This window comes from Canis aureus, chromosome 18 (genome assembly GCF_053574225.1).
Source record: "Canis aureus isolate CA01 chromosome 18, VMU_Caureus_v.1.0, whole genome shotgun sequence".
Lineage (NCBI taxonomy): Eukaryota > Metazoa > Chordata > Mammalia > Carnivora > Canidae > Canis > Canis aureus.
Genome location: NC_135628.1, coordinates 10,073,834 through 10,092,027, shown reverse-complemented (window position 1 = coordinate 10,092,027; position 18,194 = coordinate 10,073,834). Strand labels below are relative to the sequence as shown.

Genomic DNA, 18,194 nt, shown 5'->3' with positions numbered 1-18,194 from the left:
CAGTCAATACCAATCAACCAAAATGAAATGCTTAAGGAATCAAGAGTAGAAAACTAAAATTCCTTTTTAAAATAATTATCACAATGTTATTATAATTCTTCCAGCATGCAGAAATATAATCCTGCAGATATTGAAATGCTATGGAAAATTCAAGGAGTAAAACCTGGAGAAGGTAAAATCGAGGGAGGAGTAATGAGGATGATTATTACTATTATTAAAAGTACATTAAATCATATGCAGACATCTCAACATCTCAACATCCCCAATACTTGGCCATAATCCCTACCATTCCCAGAGCAATGCTTACAGAGTAAACATTATATAGCCAGTAAAGAATAAAGTCTTACAATAGATTTTCTGATATTAGTGTTAGTAGTTTAAGCAAGAAACAACTTTTTTCTCAAACTCATTTTTATTCAAAAGATTAACAGCCATTTAAATAAAGTTTTAGAGAAGGATAAAATAAAGCACTTGAGAACTTTAAAAAAAAAACCTAGAGTGAGAATATTTACTGGTTAGAAACAAGCTAATATTTTAATAAATTTCCTGCCATTATGATTATAATAACTTAAAACTATTGGTCTTTGTCATTTTGATAAACATTTAAGCAACAATTAGATGTGAAGCCCCCCCCCCCCCCACACACACACACACAAACTAAATTTAACATGAAAATGTCATTTTTTTTTTACTCCACTAGAGGGTAGTCTTTCAAAACTAGGGCTTGGAGCCATGAATCTAGCCTGTTTTTGACCTGTTGATAAATTAATCCTCATGTTCCAGTCCTCTCAACAAGATGTTCCCCTAGGATACTAATTAAGGTTGTCAAACATGCATTTTTAAAATTGCTGTCTACTTTCTTATAGGTGTTCTTTCAGTAATATACACTGCTATACTTTTCTGTGTTTCTTTTCTAAATTTCTGATAATTGGGTAAGTGTCTTACATATGTGGTATATGTGTCATATTTTCCGGGTGAATATAATTCAGAACTAGTAAATTTAAAAAAAAAGGGAAATCGGTTTCTTGAGGATTTAATTGATTAGAGTTGAAATACTCTCCCAAGAGTAGTAAAACATACCTTCTAAACATACACATAGAAATACCCACACGAACACCTTGACACGTGTACCCATTCATCTACGGCCGTCAGATTAATTGCACAGATATAAAGAAATGAATATAATTGGAAATACTTATTTTTAAATACCCTCCCATATGCCATAGTGTTGTGAATTATAGAGAAAAAATTAAAATGTAGTCAATCCAGATAAGAAAGGTCAGTGCTGAAAAAGAAAAATGCTATTGAACAGTAAGCACATGCACTAAATTAAGTAGCATCCAACAGAAAATCAAATGCCACTCAAAACAGTTTTGAGCTACTCTTCTTAAATAATAGAGCCACTGGTGAACTTTACAGAGGAGTCAGAGCCGCTGCGTCCCTTCCAGGTGTTTTTAATATTTGGGAAATCCTTATTTGTAGCATGCCTGCTATTTCCAGAGAGAAAACACAGTTTCTCTGGATGGATGATAACCTGAAAATGGGAAAACTTGTCAAAAATTTCTTCCTCTCCAAAATAAAAATAAAAAAGGAAGAAAGGACAGAGGAAGGATGGGAGGAGGAAGGAGAGGGGGAGGAAGGAAAAGGGGAAGGAGGGAAGGGAGGAAGGAGGCAGGAGGGAAGGAAGGCAGGATGAAAGGCAGGCAGGAAGGGAATGGTACCTAGGAAAATATGCAAGCCTGGTTCATTTATTTGTATCCTAAGCAGCAGTGTCACAGAACAGACAGGTTGCTTCAGCCAACCAGACGGGAGCAGCTGCGAGTGCTACATCCTGGCAGTCCGAGGCGATTGGCTCCTCTCTGGGGAGCGGAGGGTGTTCGGTTATTAATGACCGCCAAGCAGGCAGCACCATGTCAGTGTGACAACTGATCGGGTGAGCGATGCACCACTAACCACCATGGAAACGAGGCGAGAGAAAGCCAGCTCCCAGCACCTCGGTCCCCGGCACTGAGAGCCCCAGCCCAGCCGGCGGAGACAGAGTTCCCGAGGAGGGAAGGAACCCCAGCCGCAGCCTCCTGCCTCCCTTGAGAGCTTAGAACAGACAGACACAAGCTCGCTCGCATGTGTGCCCAGCTGTAGCACATGTTTGTGCATACTTTATCGCACGCACACACACATGCACCTATTTACACCCGGGCGAGAACACCACCATGTGATTATCGCTGCTAAGAGGACTGAGGACCCCAGCACGGAGGGACACGGAGGGCGGTGTATCCCCGAAACTGCTTTGGCAAGGTAAGTTCAAAATATACATTTCAATGGAAATAGGGCTCGGTCTCCTCTGTAGTTGATGCTGGTGGCGGTGGTGGTTGTGGTGGTGGTTGTTTTTCCTCTCAAACCTAAATTCTCCGTGGATGTTTTCTTCTTGTCTGAAATCTAAAGCATGCTGCTTTCCGTTTTTACTTTTGAGGGGAAATTCAAATGCAAAAGCCCTCTGGCTTTGGGGATGCTTAGCTGTGTTTGTGGGATTCTCCAACATGCATTTTACTAGCTTGAACGCCCATCAGAGGATGTGAGTGGGAGAGAAAAAGCAGTGCTGGGGAGAGGAGGGAGAGGAGGAGAGGAGGGAGGGAGAGGGGACAGTGGGAGTGAAGAGAGGAAAGAGAAGAGCAGAATTTTCGTTTTTCTTCACATTATTTGTCATGAAAAGCAGACCACACATCATTCTGTATTTTGAAACCAACGCCCCCCCCCCCAAAAGGGGGCATCTTCCTCCCTTTACACCCAATGGACGGAGATTGAGGCAAATGGTGGTGTTATGTCAAGAGCTAAGAACCATTAAGCGGAGTGGCGGAATGAGCATATCACAAACAGTTCTTGAATTTCCGCCAGGCTACATCTTACGGCTCGGATCGGGGTAAATGACTTCCCTTTAATAACATCCTCCCGCCGCTCTGAAGGGACAGGGCAATGCCTGATTGCTAATGCAGCTGCAACTGACACACGCGTGGTAAAAGGATCCCATGAACCAGAAGAGTTCTAATCTTCTTTGGTAATTAACGGAATCACAGCAGGGTGGCTGGAAAGTACGTTCGCTATTTCCGAAGATTTTTGTTCAGACCGACTATTCTATTCCCTTGGCTCTTATTGAGCTTATGTGGTTTGATTCGCTTCTAGTTTATTTATTTTTGACAGTATGTCCTTGTTTCCATGCCTCTAATTTTAGTGAGGGCAGGCTATGAATATGAGTGGAACCTTCCTAATTTGGTGCAAAGGGGATAATGTGAGGAATAAAAAAGGCAAGAAGTCAGCATTCAAAATACCTACCTAGGAGATAGTGTGCCCTGGCACTATATATGTATTACTCATATCCTACATTTCTCTTTAGTTTCAGAAGCAATGCCTTTGAGACAGAATTACTCTCAGTAAACTATGAGCATCTATGTACCGATGATTCATGGAATACAGTGTGGGTTAATTTATACTTCCAGTCTTGTCAAAGGAAGCCAGCTACTTAGAATATGCGTTCAAACAGACAACATCAATTAAGGATGTTCGTGGAAACATTCACTACCTCCTTTAATGGGTCCTGTACAGACATTAAAACAAACTTAGTATTTGCTTTTCATCTTCCGGAGCTCTCTCTTCCCTTCCTTTAGTTTAACTAACCAAATAGTTAATGGGGTCAGCTTCTTTCCAACTGCAAGGTATTTTTTTTTCTACAACTGTGATTTCAGAGTTATTACTGGTTTCCTAGTTGATGATATGAGCTAAAACCAAAAGACAATAACCAGCCACTTAGATCTTGCCACTTTCCCATAAATGTCTCAAAATATGAGTCACTTTACAATATGTAAGAAGAAGTCAATTAATTCCAGTGACCTTTGTAAATGATGACAATAAAGCAGCTCTGACAATATGCCACTGGCTTCGATTTTCCCTCTGTAAAATGAACAAGTTTAAGAAGAGGTTTCCTGCTCAGAGTGAAAAATGAAAGGTGCTGAAGCATTAGCTCGCAGTATTGGCAGGCTTGCTCACTCTGCTTCAAATGCCACATGCAATCTATAGAAAAAAACAAAATGATTCATTACAAAGAGGAAAAGGTGTTTTCTTTGCTTTTTGCTGTTCATTAGAAGTGCTGCTTTTGCCACAGAGCAGATCTGAGATTCTGAGGTAACTCCTAAGTTGCTAACCAAGAGGAAAAGCCTGAAGTAGATAGCCTCCCAATCTCAAACTCCTAGATAATGTAGCACTGCAGTACTGATTTCAGTTTTTTCTTAGACCTTTTACTAGGAAACTTCCCATATGAAACGTACACATACTTAAATCCTACGGAGCCTATTTTTAAATTGCAGTCAATGACACCTAAGAACAGTGGATTCACTCTTTAACCTTGGTTAAATCCACATACATATTTTGTGGATTACACAGATCAACACTGTGCCCACTTGAGTCTGAGAAATACTACCATTCCAGTCGTCTCCGTGTGTTCACCCCATGTGTGCCGGTGAGTTTGGTGATCTGATCAGCAGCTGCCAATGCCAGATGATGGACCTAGGAACATGCCCGGAAGACTTAACCGTAGTCTCCCCAGTTGTGTAGCTATACCAGAAATAGCTTTCTGGCAAGACAAGCTTCAAAGGACCATCTTTTCAAGAGTGTCGCTTGTCACAGGCAACACACTGAGTGAGAATGCTGATGAGTAAGTGGCATTTTTTTTCTGTGGTGGTTGTTGTTGCTGTCAGTGGTTCCATAAACAGTGTTATCTGCTTTCTAGGTCAGAAATTTAGGGACCTATGAGACAGGTGATCAACTTAGGATTCATTAACTGTATTTTATTATTTCTTTGTTCTTTTTTACACCTATTGCTTTTTTTTCCTCCCTTTTTTTCTCTTTTTTGGCACAAAATGAGCTTGATGTTTTACTTTCTCTTACCCCCCCCCACACACACACACACACTCTGAATTTTCTCTAGTGCAAAATTCCTCCGGGATATGGCATGGTGATGTTTATTGCAAACTGATGAAGTTGATCAGAAACGTTTGTAACCTGAGTTTAAAAAAACAACACTTATGTAAGTTAAATGTTATTACTTAGCAGCCCCTGAAGAGGGTCATAGATGAGGTATCTGTTGGGGAATTTGAAGCAGATCATTAAAAGGAAGCTACTAGCATACTAAAAACATGAGTCCCTCCTTCAAGCCTCAGTAAGGATGCCCCCAAAGAATAATTTAAAATAATGTAGCTGTAGCCAATCTGAAGAAACAATAGACACATCTGCAACCCACTAAAATGTTCCACGTATAGCTGGTTATAAGGGTTTAATCACTTATGAATCACTCTTTAGTCCCATGAAACTAACTAAGGCAGGTAAACAGCGGGCAATACATCAGCACATCTTGCCTGTGCTGTCAGAGATAAAGCTCTCTGATGCTGGCCAGGCAGTGGGTACTGAGGAAAGCTGCACCGTGTTGCCGCTGAACACAGGTCCCGCACACAGCTCAGTGAATCCTCCCTGCCTCTCTTCTGATAAAGTGATGTCTGCTTCCACACCTGGGAAGTAGAACGTGGTAACAACAACTCTTCCTCTGACCACAGTGTGAAAGCAAATCAAATTCTAATATAAAGAAAGTAGATGGTGCCAGAGGATAGAAAAAGCAATGGAGAAATAAAAATGTTTTCTTTAATATGATGGGAGGGGTGAAAGAAGATCTCAGTAGATGCTATTTAGAGGTCATTACATACAAGGCTAGAGAAAAAGACAAAATGCTCATCTCAAATCTTTATGAAGAAATATGGTACCCAGCCAGCCATCTGCTATATCTGTATAACTATGAAGTTTGTATATAAGTGCTTGCTATTATGTTAATATATTTTTAGGCCATAATAAGGGAGGGCTTTTTTTTTTAAGGTGCCATTAATAAGAGCACACATAGTCTCAGCATAAGAGAATAAAGAAGGAAAACGTATTTTCATATAAAAATAGAATTTTAGGACTGAAAAGGACCTTTGGAAGATGGCCTAATATGCTCATTTCACAGGTGTGGAAACTGAGGCACAAAGGGTTTAACATGTTTAGTCCAAATCACACAGTTCTTTCTGGAAGTCTAGAGTAGATCCCTTTAGAGTGCTCCCTCCAACACTCCATTAAAAGTCCACCTACTCAGTCTTTCAACTATATACATTTTTTAAAGATTTTATTTATTTATTCATGAGAGACACATGGGGCAGGGGAGATAGAGAGACAGAGAGACAGAGAGGTGGAGACACAGGCAGAGGGAGAAGCAGGCTCCATGCAGGGAGCCCGATGTGGGACTCGATCCCGGGACTCCAGGATCACACCCTGAGCCAAAGGCAGAGGCTCAACCGCTGAGCCACCCAGGTGTCCCTCAAATATTTTTTAAAGAGACAAAAAGCTTATGGATCTGTGCAAAAAAAAAAAACCCAACAAAACAAAACAAAAAACCCTACAAAACTTAAGGAAATGTTTATCCAGATAGTCAAGTATTTTAAAAGCAAAAGCAGGAATTCAACAATAGAAGCAATAACAATTTGTTAAGTACATACACCCAAATATTTCAAACTGATCATCTTTTGAATATAGCCCACTATGTTTTGTAAAGAGTCATAAGAATTCGAGCTTGACCCTGTTTTTAAAACATCTTAATAACATTATTGCTATCCTTCAGCTATAAAGATTCAAATATTAGTCATCCATTAGAAGTTTTTACAGGAATTTTGAAGAGAATCTCTACCTCCTTTTTTACTGGGTTTCACTGTAATACTTTAAGGCATTTACATGCACCCTCGTCCATTCCCAGGGTCTGTGCTTGGCTTACACCTTACTGAAAAACAGTGAGGACAGTCTCAGGATAGCAATCCCTACACTTCCCTCTCTCCATTCTCCCCATCCTGCCTTATATGTTTTCATTTCCAAAGTTTGAATGAGAGTCTGTAGGCAATGACATCTCCCCTGAATTTCACAGCCCTATTTTTTTCTTCCTGGCAAATTTTTCTTGGTTTCTAAATGTGCTGTCCAAATTTTGCTTAGGATAATAGTAATGAACTGACTCAAAAACTTTGCAGAAGTTGAAAAGGATATAAAAAAGTAACATGATGATTGTGAATATTTGTGTAGAGCAATTATTATTTGCTTACAATGTGCTTTCTTAACAATGACATTTGCTCCTCACAATAATTTGGTTAGGTAGGTATGATGTTATCATCTTCCCTTTAAGATCAGAGAACGAGGTTCTATGGGATTACAGATTTGCCACTGTGAGGGAGCTAACATGTAGAGGGATTAGTGTCTTCTGACTATAAAGAGGGGTATGGCGCTGATCATAGTACCCAGCACTTCATGATTCTGTTAGAAAATAGACACTCCCATTTTCCTGATGAACTTCCACTCTAGACCTACCCTTCCAAGGCCTATATCCTTTGCACCATACCACTCTATGCAGGCAGATTTTTGCAAATAAAAATCTGTACTTCTTAATTTAAAGCAAAGTTAATGATATGATCAAGTTAAATATGAAAAACACACCCAACATCTATCCTTGGAGGAAAGGACTCCATGTTGTTTTACCTGCTCCTCTGTATGTTTCTCTGACGGCATTAATATTTTGGTAAACAGTTGGCAAAGGTCTCAAAAACTAGATAAAATTGAATGAATAAATTATTCAGGCAGGTTCCATGTTGCTGGACAATTATGCACAAAGTTCTCAAAATCTTTTCATGTACCACCAATGGATGAAAGGTCAACATAAAAGCACCAACTTTGGCATCTCCTTCCTGGTTAGTCTGTCTTAGGGAGATAATGACACACAAAGACCTCAATATGCCAGTAAGTGTATTCACATTATGCTGAGAGCTCTCTAGGGGAAATTTTGTCTTTCAAAAATAATGTTGTCCTTGGAATAGGTGAAAATGCCCAAAACGCATGTACTCAAGGTTGTCATACAAAGTCTTATTTCCAGAAAGTAAAGCATTCCACAAATAATTGGTTACTCTATTTGGGAAGGAGTGTAAACATTTTTCCTATCATTTTTCCACACCTATATTGAAAAAAGCCCACAGATTCCCCAACCCCCTGAATCAATTAAGGGCCTGGAATCAACAGGAAACCCTTTCTATTTCCAGAGGCTTGAAATCCCTGGGATTTAATTCCCCAAAGAGTAAGAGAGAGGCAATGTTTACTGATGTGTTCAAAGTAGGGATTCCAAGAATGGGAGAATGCATTCATTCCCCCGGGGACCGAGCCTGCTACTGTGCCATGGACTAAGCAATGGCCATCAGGAAGGCTCAGGACTTCCGACACTTACAATGACTTAGAATAATAGTATATTTTGACTACAGAAAATATTTAAGGAGGCCTCACTTTCAATGTGGTTGAGAAAATTGTGCTTCTTAAAAGTTTTCTCTAAAATTACAAAACTGAATTAATAAAATTACTGTAAAGAAACAAGGGCAAATATTTTGGTAGAAGTAAAATTTATCATAGGAATAAAATTTATCCATAATACCTTACAGTCCCATAATATTGAAAGGTCAAGGCACTTAAATTACATTGTCAGCTAATTTACAGTTTCCTTAAGAAAAAAAAATAAAAACTCAAAAAAATTCAAAAAAGACATGTACTTTCAGAAATACAATTCATAATGGCCTTTATATATCCTTAGAATATTTTTCCCATTGCTATGCTATACTCATATGCCCAAGACATAGTGGTCTTTATCACCATTCACTAACAGTATCTCTGGGCTCTACCCCGAATTTTATTTTCATCAAAAATTGGCCACTCAGAATCACCAATTACTGAATCTATTCTACAAAGAGTATATGGAACCACAATGGCTTTTATTGAAATTTCAATAGTTGCAGGGGGTAATTTGAAACACCCAGACAGATCATATTTTGATTTCTACAAAGGCTAGGGGGTTAATAGCCTTCCACTGCATTTGTCTAAGGGCTGAGAACAAAGCAATAAAGTAGGCAAAATGGGGCTCAGTCTGGGTTACAATGCTGTATCATTTAAGAGAAAGCACAATAGGATGGAAAGAGAAAAACAAAGCTACTACCTTACGCGGGGCGGGGGGGGGGGCGGGGGGGCGGCATTCTAAGCACACAGAAACCCTGGAAGTTCTAGTCCTAGTAATTTTTGAGTGAAAAACACATGCCATTATTAGATATGAGCTTAGACTGTATTCATCCAACAAGTCAATTTCTTGTGTGACGAGCTGAACTGATTCACTTACCAAACACATAATTTATATTTGTTCCTCTTCTGTAGTTTATCACCCACGCATTTTCTTACACAAACACTACAGCTGCTCAAGGAGTGTCATAAGGTGATGTTTAGCTAACTTTTTAAAATCAGTGAGACATTTGCCAAACTACCATTTCCTTAATCAGTTACTTTTATTTTTAATGAGCAAGTAAATTCCATGTAAACATCTGAGGCTCATCTTTCGTTTACACTATAAATTGTATCACGACGTAATGCTGTTGGACAAAACAGGGAAGAATTACATGTTTTATGACATAAAATACTTCCAGTAGAGACCTTAAGAATTCAGAGCACACTATCTCTTAGATAATCCTTTACTGGCTAAGGGAATGGTCATAATATTAGCCGATCTCCCTTATTACATACAGGTGTTTTCTGTGCCAAACATTGTACTAAGCGCTTCACAGGTGCTTTCCCTTTTAATTCTCATAATAACCATATGGGGCAAGTACTATTACTAACCCCCACTTTACAAATAAGGAAATTAAGCCTTAACAAAGAAAAGCAACTTGCCTCAACTAATGAACGGCAGAACAGGAAAAGGAACCTAAGTTGGTTTGGCTCTAAGGAACACAGCTTTTGTGCAGGAGGCAACACTGCCTCTTGTTGGTAGTTCCTGAATATAGTTTGTCCATGTTGCCTTCTAGAAGTCAGATTCTCTATCAAATGAAATCACTCCATTTATCATTTCTTACCATGCATTCTGTTCATACGAGGATATTATCTCTGCAAGATTCATTCACATTTTCTTTTTGTTGTTGTTTCTGGAGGAAGTGATTTATTTATTTATATTTGGGTACCACTGTGTGATTAACTAAAATGATTTTTGCAGTTTAGGACATAGCCAGACTAGAGAACTGGCAGCTTATAGTCCTCTTCCACCATTTTTCCATCAAGTAGAATGCAACACGCTTCTTTACCTGTGGCCATGGATTGTGGTAACTGGTACAAAGGAAAAACGCAAAGCTTAGCCTTTAAGTCTTAATTTTCATTATTTGTAACAATCTGTCCACTGCCCTAATTCCAATCTGTGGGTCCTTCCTTACTCATGCATTCCCTTTTAAACAGGAAGCATCAAAACAATGAATACTATTTCATACTGCTAGTATGATCATCAATTTTCAATGAAGTTCATCAATCCTCCTCAGTATTAATAAGCTTCCAGCTCTGCAGAGTTAATAGACAAAATCTGATTTTCAAACTGAGCATGCTGAGCCAAACCTAAAACTTCAGCAGAAGTATTCTATGCCAGCTGTTTGCAAAACTTCAGCGTTTCTCACTGAGTGACCTCCTCAAAGAGCTATCTGGGGAGTCCTTCAATTTGTCCTACATAGAAAAAGCTGAATGTGAAATTAAGGCCAAAATGTTACTAAGGAATCTTCCCATGATTAGGAATGGGGTTTTGAGAGCTCATGTTCATGTATATTTTCTTTTCAGAATGAAGATTTTTTTAAAATGTAAGTAATTAGACAAATGAAAATGAAATTCAAGTTTAAGGTGAAAAACAGCTAAAATATCCATGCATTATGAAAAACCTAACTCAACACATGTAAGAAATAAAGGATGTGTATAATTTTAGATTAAAGTTTTGGACTGTTTTTTTGTTTTCCTACTACTTCTTATATTCTTATACAACAATGAGGAGCAGAGAGAAAGAGGATGCTGGTCAACAGTTTTTCAACATGTACCACAGCCTGGACCCCAGTTAAATTCTTTCATACTTTATGTTTTTTGTCCTCACAAAGGCACTGGCTCAGAATGGAGAAGCATCCCCAACTTCCCACTGTGCCCAGAGGCCCGAGTTGAACCCTGAATTTCTGACTTCAAAACCTATTCTATTAAAACCACATTATTGTGCCTCCTACATCACATATTTCTTAGAATAAGCATAATATATTTCTCCTTTGGGAAGCATTTTACTTTTTATGCAAAAGCATCCAACAATAGGTTTCTTCTATAGTTTTAAGCTTCTCAGCAAAGATCAGAAAGCTTATATAATAATTAAGCAAACTTGACAGTTTTGCCACCTGGTGCAACCTGATAGCATTTCACAAGTGACATAATGAACATTTAACATAACTCAACTAACCTAAAGTAAAAGTATTACTTGTGGATTTTTTACTCAAACATTCTCGTTAATCTGTGTAACTTCAGAAGTGTAGTGTGTTTAAAAAAAATCATGGTTGAATTCCAAAAGGACTTATGAATAGCTAAGATCTTTATCATTTCTTAGGAAATGCAAATCAGTAACAGAATAAGATTTTTTTTTACAGTGAATATCTTCCAAATTGAACATACAGAACAGGATTTCAACCCAATTTCCCCCCCTCTCCTCCTCAAATGTTTCTTATCAGATTTGGGAAATATTTGAAATATTTTTTGAAATATTTTTAAATATTTTGTACACCTAGGAAAAATCGTGAACACTTGAAAGTTTAATTCTGCTCCATAAAGAATTTTTCCTATCTAGAATGGTAACTCCTTGACTGCCACATCCTGCCTCCACTCCTTTCTACACTGCACTGAAGGTAATGGTATATTGAGTTCTTAACCTCACTTAAGCAAAGGGCTTCCTGTTTGACATAATCATGTTAAATTATAAATCAGTGTGCTACTCTGTACTTTACTTGATTGAGGTGTCTATGAATCTTTGAAAGGAGAGATATTCTAAGATAATATACCAATTAGGCATTCATTTAGACACATCATCACATCATGGTCATTTACTCAATCACCATAGATATAGGATAGTCCATAAATAGGATCTCAAGATTTAATAAGGAATGATGTATGTGTGACACAGCAAATAGAATCAAATGTGTCTGTTGATCCCTCTAAATTTTCCCATCTTAAGAGATACCGTTCTGTCAAGATTTTTGAAGGCACCATATTCCAAAAGTATTTATAAATTCATTGTCTAAATGTTATAAATATGTTTGTATATTTTGCTTCATTTTTAATGTGAAAGCAAAATTTATTAGGCTGTCTCTGTGATGAGCTACATCATTTTCACTTGGGCACTTATTTTTAACACAGAATATTAAAATGTCTGGAAGAATATAAGAATCCCTAGTGTTTTTTTTGGTTGGGGGCGGGGCACAAAGATTCAGAACTGAAGGTTAAAGATTCAGATCCCTTTCCTTTGTCCATTGTCTGTCGTTCTTGTTTCAGGTTTATAAAGATTGTTTATTTGAGACAAACAATTAATTGCCTGAAATGATAAAATATTCATAAAATAGGCCTACCATGTTGTGTTTTTCCCCAAAGGACACTGGGAATAATGTCTAATGAGTTAAGGATTTGATAAGGATTTTATAAGAATAATAGGCTAACTGAGTTAAGGATTTGATCAAGGATCTGACAGTCAGGTGGATGTTTTTAGTAATATGATTGTAAGTGTATGGTAACAATGGTCCCATTCTCTACTGCCATTTATAGTCATTTCTTGGCTCTCAGATAATGCCTGTGTGTGGTAGGGTGCATATCCTCAGGGGGAGTATCACCAGAAGTAGACAATACCCTTTATTCCCACATGTTCCTGAACTCCTATTTTCATGCACTCTACTACATTTCACATCCAATTCAACTGAGGGTCACCCAGAAACTGCCCACTGACATCAGTAATGAATGGATTCTATACTGCCTATTGATTTGCTTTCAAATGTCATTGACTAATATAAGGAGTCAGAGCTGGTATAACAGAATTGTTAAACTGAGAGAGATTTTACAGATCTTAGGTCACTTGCTCAAAGTGACTCATTACTTAAATACATAACTAGAACCAGAAACCAGGTGATTCAATCCTTGTCTAGTGGTTGTTTCACAGCATGTGATGGTAGGGTTTCAAAAACATTGGGCCAACTGCTCCTGTCAAATCATTCATTTTTTTTTTTTAAGATTTTATTTATTTATTCATGAGAGACAGAGAGACAGACAGAGAGAGAGAGAGAGAGAGGCAAAGGGAGAAGCAGCCTCCATGCAGGGAGCCCGATATGGGACTCGATCCTGGATCCCAGGATCATGCCCTGGGCTGAAGGCGGGTGCTAAACCGCTGAGCCACCAGGGCATCCCAAATCATTCATTTTCTTAAGCACCATCATGACCCAGAGTTCCCAAAGTCAACCCTGTAGGGAAATTGGGCAGAGCCTTCTCTGTGAGGGACCCACATATGTACAACCTCTTAGCTGTTGGGAGTCTTGCAGAAGCCCAATTCATTCTCCACTCACTTTTTAAGATGCCTCTTTAGAGTAGCATTTTATTGACGGTAATATGTTGCTGCTGCCGCATTAAGCATATTAAGTATATGGGACTGGGGTTTTGAATATGCGCCCTAAAGCAATTTTAGCTGAAGAGTTGTTTTGTTTCCCTTTTAAGTCAGGCAAAGAGAGAGGGAGAGAGAAAGACAAATTCTTAAAAAGAAAAACATACAAGAAATGACAACTCTACAAAAAGTTTCATATTCATCCAAAACAGAAATAGAATGATCCCAGTTCTTTGTGCTACTCCTTTGGAAATTTCCTCTCTTCTTAGACACTCTACCCCAAATTTAAAAGGCTCTGAGACCATCCCACTCTAATCTTCTTTGCCGGGGTCCTCAGAAACTTAACAACACACAGAAAATAACTGCAATCTTTGAAATTATAAATCTCATTGCCAAGTTATTTTTGTGAACTTTCATTAAGACTCAGTCGTGAGTTTCACCCCAAAGAATGCAGAGTCTAGGATAATGGGGACTCAAACCGTTGAGTTGCTGCACTAAAATTTTTAAATTGCTGACAATAACATGATCTTCTTCAATACCACCATGTCCATTTATTATAGTGGTTTCAAAGAGAGAGTTCTCACTTTTCTCTCATGTGAAAAATCCTCCTTGTGAATACAAATGAATGATGGTTAAGTTACATTTTAACAATCTATGTACAATTTTGTTTCCCCCAAAATGTAACCACATCTTAAGAAATGACAACTGTCCTATTTCATCACCTCAGAAAAGCGGTATTATCATTTTTGTAGATTTCGTTAACAACTGTGCCATCTTAATATAAGCATGCATGCACATACACAAATATTAGACTTAAAAACATTTGCCATCTGTTAATAGTTTCTTTCCAGTTTTCAAACATTTCAATTAAGTCTAGGAACATTTACGTGTACCTGGTCGCCAATAAAATTTCTTCTTCTAAGACATGCCACATAACTGAGGTGAAAAATACCATGGTGTCTTTCAAGAGTTATTTTCATTGAAAACTCTGGAAAAAAAAATCCACTGGCCAATAAAATTCTGCAATCTTTAATGGAAATTAAGAGTCAAATACCATCTCAAGTAGCTCCATTTTGCTCTGCCATTTCTCCTGTTCTCACATCTCCAATTCCAAAATTAGTCTAAATTACAGTATATTCTAATAAGCTATAAGCATTATTATTACTATTAATAATTTGATAGCGATTAACATTTAGTGATTATTTTGTTTCTGATGCAGTAGTAAGAACTTTTTTGTACTAACAATTTTTAATGCACTATTTGTTTTAATTTTCATGACATCTCCCTGTGCAGATACTGTCATCACCCATCTTTTAATAGATAAAAATCAGTGTCAGAGGAAGAGAAAGAACTAGAGTCCATGTCTGATCCCTTTATTACTAGGCTGCATGTACTGACCACCATTTTAAGAGTCAGAGAGCAGGAGAATCAGATCAAGCATTTGCATTGGTTACTTAAGGAATCTTAAGGTTAAGTGTGGGGTAAAGTGGGAAGAGTGAAGTGATATTCCTATGATACTGCTTTGGAGGGAAGGCTTTATATTCATTTTCAATTTTCAAGCTTAACACCACATATCTCTGGGTTTGGGCTTATACTCAGGCAACATTTCTGAAAGTCAACCTTGCTAGAGAAATGAGTCCTACTGTTGAAGAATTCCTTCTTTCCTTCCTTCGTGCATGCCTTCATTTTTCACAGCTCTAGCTGGTTTTACAGTTAGAAACTGATGGAACCCCAGGTCGAGAGGAGACAGAGTCATACAATTCTCTTTCACCCACTCCCTCTGTGTCCTCGTGTCCCATAAATGCATAGTTCTGTAAGCCACAGTCCAGTATTAGTCTAGAGAATGAAACAGTGTCTTTTGTCATCTGCTTTAGATTTACCCAATATAACCGTTCGTTATAGAAGTTCTCTCACATCTGCCGCTAGTGCTTCCAGTTTATATATTTTGAGTATCATTATGCTGTCACTTGAGTAACTACCACCATCACTTCAGTTGCTGCTGCTCTCAGTTTAAAGAGGGAGGAGAGGATAGTATACATGAAAGTATTAAGTATGATTGCCAGCAGTAGTTTAAAATGGTGCTAAATAATAGAAAAACCTCATCATTAATCCCTCTACCTAGTCTCTTTGGGCTTGGCTTTTTGGAGCACCTGCTAAAGAAAGATTTTTAGGTGTGGGGGAAAAGGAGGGTTGTTAGTAGGGATGGAAAATGTGGAGGACTTGCCAAGGGGAAGCAGGGGAAGAGACGTCAGTGTATTCCGGGAAGTTGTAACCTGCACTATTTATTAATTTAAAATATGCACACAAATACCCAGGCTCTCATTCCACTGGAAGCAGAAGCAAAATCTGGAACAAGAGAGTCATGACTTCAGGAACAATGGGGAAGAATGGAAATGCAAGCAGAGGGAGGGGACAGTCTTATACAAATGAGAGAAGAAAAAATAAGAGGAAGGACAGAGGAGTTGCAGGTACAATAGCAGTTAGAAGTGAGTTGAGTCCAAACTGTGGATCCACTTGCCAAAGCACAGATACAAAAGCATGGCCATGGACTCCAAGAACTCCCAGTGCAGAACGATTTCTATTGCTACAAACAACAAAAGAATCATGAAAACAGAAATGTACTCATTTCTGTAGATTGAGAATTTACAAATAAATTGTAAATAAATCTGCATTTCCAAATAAAATAACCACAAAACCTTTTAAAGTGCCCCTTAAGAGTTAATTTGATTCTTCTCCCTGGGATAAACCAAAGAATCCAAGTGTCACTATGTCGAAAGATGACAAAACAGATGTCAAATAACCTTTATTTTGCAACAACCACCTGCTATGAATCTGACATCTAGTTATCCCACTTAACATCATGTATGAAACTCAAAAAATTATGTAGCCAAAGAATGGAATATTAATTCACGACAGCACATGGTGAAGAGCAGATGAGAACAAAACACCACAAAAGTATATAAATTGACCAAATGAGACTGCATATGTAACCATCTTCTATGACAACAGACACTTATTGACTGACAATTTACATCTGGTTTGCTCCCCGATTCTGCAAATCACAAAAATGGGTTGCTGTGGCAACTGTCATGTGTTATTTAGCTTGCTGGAAGGAAAAAAACAAAACAAAACAAAAACCTCAAAGTACCTTTTAAGACACAAATACAGCATGCCTTTTTATTGTTCCTCCCGCCCCAGGGGAACAAATCTCCTGACAGTAGATTTACTTTTGCATAGCTTTAAAAATGGGCTTGCTTTCTGTCATTTGCATTTTCTATCATGTATACTACCAATTTATGCAAGTAGGAAAGAAAAAAGAATCCACAGAAATATAAAGGAGATGGATACAGATTGCCTGAGTCACATGAATGTGATAGGGCCGTTGTCATATATAGCATCCCCACTTTTGTCATCAGCAGCTCTTTTAGCCAGTTTAACTCCACCAATGTATGTATTGAATTCACGCATGATACGCCGAGGAATACACCAAGAGCTCAATTCTTTAAGCATCAGCAAGGGCAAGCTTATTTTTCTGAACCGAAAATAAGAGCAAGGTGCAAAGAAAAGATCATTAATTTTCATGGAAGCACATTCTTAATCTCACAGTAACATATAACATAGTCTGTTCACAAAGATGCTATGTGGGACCTTGGAACACATCAGGTTTCCAACATCTGTGCACAATGGAGCAAGCAAATTAACACCTCCACGCTGAATAAAACAGGAAGAAGAATGCTCATCCCCTCATTACTTCTCCACTGGGACCTAAGGGAGTGAAGGCAAATATGTAGAACATTTAAGGCCCTGAAAACAGAACAATAAAAGCTCCAGTCATTGTTCTCCTTATTGAATGGCCAGTTAGATAACTTTTCAACCTCCCCAGATACTGCTCTGATGTGGGCAGTTCAACTCTGAAAGAGCTCAGTTATCAGCTCTTGAAACAATAGTATTAAGTCTCTTCTCTCTGGAACTTTGGGGACTTTGAGCAAGCCAAGCAAAATGGTCCACTTGAAGAAAGAACAGATAGGTCCTCCATCATCATCACAAATGCCATATGAAAACCCTCCCGAGTTTCTTACCACCCTAGGCCTGACTAAAGGATTGTTTGGTGGCAGAAAGTCAAACAGGGCAAAGATTGGGGAGATACGGCTGCTAAAATATACTAGGGATTTTATAATATAAATAACTATAAGGTAACAGGAACTGAAGCCTCAGTGTGTGAAAATACTATCTATGCAGTATGCAGATAAAAGTGCCCTTTATAGATCTTAGAGGGAAAATACCTGACTGTATGCTGTCTTTCTTAGTCTGCTGCTCCATTTAATCATACTAAGAAATAGAATGAACACACAAATAGATTTTTTTTTCCCACTTTTCCTTGGGCAACAATAGAGAACAATCAATTTAAAAATAATTGGAGAAATTTGTGTTTTGTTCAGAAGAGAAAAGGAAAACATTCATTCAATAGTACCACATAGAATCATTTGCTTAATAGCATTTCTAATATGTTATGCATTTATTCAATCTACTTCTTACTATATTAAAATGCAAAAACAATTACTCTGAATGTAAATCCTAGAAAACAATCAAAGTTTCTATTAAATCAGGAAAGAGACAGTTAAGCTGCAATGTGATTTGCCGATGC

The 18,194-nt window shown here is 38.1% G+C and overlaps 2 protein-coding genes across 7 annotated transcripts in view; one reads left to right on the top strand and one right to left on the bottom strand.

The window, feature by feature from the left end:
• Positions 1 to 18,194, bottom strand: part of IMMP2L (inner mitochondrial membrane peptidase subunit 2) — an 845,985-nt gene that overhangs the window by 401,974 nt on the left and 425,817 nt on the right. The gene's annotated exons all lie outside the window — the stretch shown is intronic.
• Positions 1,706 to 18,194, top strand: part of LRRN3 (leucine rich repeat neuronal 3) — a 35,293-nt gene continuing 18,804 nt past the window's right edge. For both annotated transcript variants that reach the window (XM_077856149.1, XM_077856150.1), the window contains exon 1: positions 1,706 to 2,295. The gene's annotated coding sequence lies outside the window, so the exon portion shown is untranslated. The remainder of the gene's footprint in view (positions 2,296 to 18,194) is intronic.